This window comes from Mytilus californianus, unplaced genomic scaffold, assembly GCF_021869535.1.
Source record: "Mytilus californianus isolate M0D057914Y unplaced genomic scaffold, xbMytCali1.0.p SCAF_28, whole genome shotgun sequence".
Taxonomy (NCBI): domain Eukaryota; kingdom Metazoa; phylum Mollusca; class Bivalvia; order Mytilida; family Mytilidae; genus Mytilus; species Mytilus californianus.
This window is the reverse complement of record NW_026262677.1, coordinates 1,479,260-1,483,986: the sequence shown is the minus strand read 5'-3', so window position 1 is coordinate 1,483,986 and position 4,727 is coordinate 1,479,260. Positions and strand designations below refer to the sequence as shown.

The 4,727-nt window shown below is 31.9% G+C and overlaps 1 long non-coding RNA gene across 1 annotated transcript; it reads right to left on the bottom strand.

Moving 5' to 3' along the window:
* Positions 1-264: 264 nt before the first annotated feature.
* On the bottom strand, positions 265-1,795 carry LOC127732811 (uncharacterized). The gene is made up of 2 exons (XR_007996441.1): positions 1,617-1,795; positions 265-452 (listed from the first exon to the last, which is right to left on the bottom strand). It is a non-coding gene; the product is annotated as an uncharacterized LOC127732811 (long non-coding RNA).
* Positions 1,796-4,727: the final 2,932 nt, after the last annotated feature.

The following is a 4,727-nucleotide window of genomic DNA, read 5'->3' as shown; positions in this document are numbered from 1 at the left end:
TGACCGAAGCGATACGTAAACTTCATATGAGAGTTATTTCCCCTTCTGTATTTGACATAAGGGATATATAAATGTATCGCATGAATGGTAAGTGATAGAGACCTAAGGTATATTGATTTGGGTTCCTTGGTTCATTTAAATGAAATTAAGGCCAAGGTCAAAGGTCAATGTCATATTCTAAATTTTGACTTTTCCTTGTTATTTGATCTCCTCTGTCACTTTTAAAGATACAAATTAAAGAACAAGTGCAAAATGTTTGCCTAATTGTGATTAAGATATGATACATTTAGTCTGAAACAATCCAATGACATCTTAAAGGAGTTATTGTCCCTGAAATGATTCAATTTAAGGTTAATTGATTATTACTCCAACTTGGTACATGATAAAGCCATAGGGTCTTTTGCAAACTGTGGGTTGACATATGACGTTGAAAAATGTCAACCGGAAGTGACCTTGAGTGAACCGGAAGTAGTATTTTTTGCACTTATTTCATGGAAAAGTGCCTAGAAACCATACATTTTTTGAATTATCATAGGTTAACCTATTTTTTGAGACCGGAAGTGACATTTTATAAACCGGAAGTAGCATATTATCTTCCTTATTACAGGCATAAGTATATACAAACTATATATTTTTGGAATCAGTGTGAATAAAGCTATCATATGAGACCGGAAGTGACATTTTCTAAACCGGAAGTTGGCAATTATCTCCCTTATTTCAGGCAAAAGTATATAGAAACCATGTATTTATTGAATTATTATGATGAAATCTATTCTTTGACGCTATTAATAACTTTGAGTAAACCAGAAGTAGCTTCCTAATAATTATTTAGAAAATTGATGTGGAAAGACCTTCAATTGTTCTTTGAACAATTGGTTTTTACTAATTATTATTATTATTTTTTTTTTTTTTTTTCTTCCGCCAAATTTTGTTCTTGCGATAAATGTTTGTTTCTCGATATGTCGCTTAGATATTTCTCATATTGTATCGTATAGTTTATGCGCTTTTAAATTTCACCCTGCTAAGCCGAACCATTTTCTTTGTAAGAGTTATCTCCCTATTCACTGGTTATCATCTGTGTGCATCTCCTTCGTAACAAAAAAAGATATCGACAAAATTCTTTTTACAAATTGTTCGTTACATCCTCAGGATTTTTTGGCTAATTTGGATCGAAGCGATTCGATGAAATTTTATAGGAGTTATCTACCTTTATCAAATAAATTTGTCGTATGTTTTTGTTACTCATAAACTGTAAGCCGTATAAACCTATAGTCTTTTTATTTAAGGTCCTTGGATCCTAACCTCGAAAATGAGGTCAAGCTCGAAGGTCAAGGTCATGTTCTGAATTTTGTCTTTTGCTTGTTTTTGCATTTTCTTCGATATTTTTAATGTTATATATTAAAGAACAAGTGCAAAATGTTTGTTATATTGTGATGAAGATATGATACATTTGGTGTGAGACAATCCAGCGACATCTTTTTGGAGTTATTGCCCCTGAAATGTTTTATTTTAAGGTAAATTGATTATTACTTCATATTGGTACATGATAAAGCCATAAGATCTTTTGCAAAATGTTGGGTGACATATGACCTTGAAAAATGTCTACCGGAAGTGACCTTGAGTGAACCGGAAGTAGTCATTTTTGCACTTATTTCATGTAGAAGTACATAGAAACCATATATTTTTTGAATGGTCATACATTTATCTATCATTTAAGACCGGAAGTGATATTTTATAAACCGGAAGTAGCATATTATCTCCCTTTTTACAGGCAAAAGTATATATAAACCATATATTTTTGAATCAGTGTAAATAAAGCTATCATATGAGACCGAAAGTGACATTTTCTCAACCGGAAGTAGCCAATTATCTCCCTTTTTACAGGCAAAAGTATATATAAACCACATATTTTTGGAATCAGTGTAAATAAAGCTATCATATGAGACCGGAAGTGACATTTTCTAAACCGGAAGTATCCAATGATCTCCCTTTTTACAGGCAAAAGTATATATAAACCATATATTTTTGGAATCAGTGTAAATAAAGCTATCATATGAGACCGGAAGTGACATTTTCTAAACCGGATGTTGACAATTATCTCCCTTATTTCAGGCAAAAGTCTATAGAAACCATGTTTATAAAATCAGTATGAAGAAACCTATGATTGGACGCCAATAGTAGCTTTGAGTAAACCAGAATTATCTTCTCATCAATTATTTAGAAAATTGATGTGGAAAGACCTTCAATTGTTCTTTGAACAATTGGTTTTTAATTTTTTTTTTTTTTCTTCCGCCTAATTTTGTTCTTGCGATAAATATTTGTTTCGCAATATGTTGCTTAGATATTTGGTATATGATATCGAACAGTTTATGCGCCTTTGAAATTGACCCTGCGAAACCAAATAATTTTCTTTGTAGGAGTTATCTTCCCGAACACTGTTTTCCTTGTGCACGCATCTCCTCCGTAACCGTAAAAGAAAGCGACAAATTAATTTTACCAAATTGCTCGTTATATCCTCAGGATGTTTTGTCCAATTTGACCGAAGCGATACGTAAACTCCATATGAGAGTTATTTCCCCTTCTGTATTTGACATAAGGGATATATAAATGTATAGCATGAATGGTAAGTGATAGAGACCTAAGGTATATTGATTTGAGTTCCTTGGTTCATTTAAATGAAATTGAGGCCAAGGTCAAAGGTCAAGATCATATTCTAAATTTTGACTTTTCCTTGTTATTTGATCTCCTCTGTCACCTTTAAAATTACAAATTAAAGAACTAGTGCAAAATGTTTGCTTAATTGTGATTAAGATATGATACATTTGGTCTGAAATAATCCAATGATATCTTATATGAGTTATTGTCCCTGAAATGATTTAATTTAAGGTTAATTGATTATTACTCCAACTTGGTACATGATAAAGCCATAAGATCTTTTGCAAAATGTTGGGTGACATATGACCTTGAAAAATGTCAACCGGAAGTGACCTTGAGTGAACCAGAAGTAGTCATTTTTGCACTTATTTCATGTAGAAGTTCATAGAAACCATATATTTTTTGAATGGTCATACATTAATCTATCATTTGAGACACGAAGTGATATTTTATAAACCGGAAGTAGCATATTATCTCCCTTATTACAGGCATATAGTATATATAAACCATATATTTTTGGAATCAGTGTGAATAAAGCTATCATATGAGACCGGAAGTGACATTTTCTAAACCGGAAGTTGGCAGTTATCTCCCTTATTTCAGGCAAAAGTATATAAAAACCATTTATTTATTGTATCAGTATGAAGAAATCTATACTTTGACGCTATTTATAACTTTGAGTAAACCAGAAGTAGCTTCCTATAAATTTTTTAGAAAATTGATTTGGAAAGACCTTCAATTGTTCTTTGAACAATTGGTTTTTAATTCTGTATTATTTTGCATTTGTTTTAGACAAAACATTTGCATTTGTTACTTGTGGTTGATTAGACTACTTAGTGATTCTCGAATCAAAACCGTTTGGATGCCACATCAATTACAAATATAAAGAGCATTGAAAACCAAAGTCAAAAGGATTTTGCCAAATCATAGTATATCTATGCATGGAGTAGAAAAATCTTATTAACATTCATATTACAGAATGTGACCGCATCAATGATATTTCATGTCAGCACAGAAATGCTAATAACTGGGCTGACGACACACCTAGGGACGTAACACCCAACAGCAGTGGTATCGAATCAGTGGTTGTAAAAACAAAGATACAAGGCTGATGATTTATGAGAATACACAAATATTGAAAGGAAAAGAAATGTATATTGACCTTCTACTAACAATCTGTGCAAATTTGTTGTCTTTCGCCTATTTTGTCATGCTGTTGTCGGTTTCTTGTCGACTTAATGCATTTTGATCGTCCCTTTGGTATCTTTCACCTATTCTTAAAGTTTAAATAAGTAATGCCTGTCTCATTGGTAGTTTGTAATCTTTTACTCGTGTCAAGAAAAGAATATATTAAGGGGACAGTTAATGCACCACACATATGGTTGACTTGAGTAATTTTCTGCTTGCTATCATTGAACACCTCAATGTATTTGTTTGTTTAAATTATGTCAAATTAAATTGTTTACGCATTTGGTATGATCAAGCTTGTTTTGTTTTCATATTCGTCTTTAATTCATTTGAATTCAGCTTTTATCTTTGATTAATAATTTCAGTTTGTTTCCCACATACCTTTATACAATATTTGAATGATCCTTTCTCAATACTTGTGGCGTTTTTTGTGGGAAGTCATTTTAATTGAAATAAGTTCTCAATTAGTCCATTTCTTCTTGCATCTCTTGGGGTACCTATTTTAAATCTGGAATTTGATATTCTGTTATTGAATTTGATTTTGCTGCTTTCCGACACTTAGTTTTCACAATAAATGGAACACAAACCAATGTCGAATTTAACCGACATTTTGACTTTCCAGTCTGTTTAAAAGTTTTTGCTTTTGAACATCCGTTCAAATTCAAACAGACTGAAAAGTAGAAATATCCGCAAAATAGGAAGAACACAATGAGTTCTGTAATTCATTCGATTAACAAAAAGTGATACTTACCAACGATGACAAAAAGAAAAGACAGGAATACTTTATACATTTGTGTGCTTGTGAAAACACAACCGGTTAAGATAGTTTGATAAGTCTAAAAGCTGACTGTATCTGTTTTATCTTATATCTTGACCCCTTGACT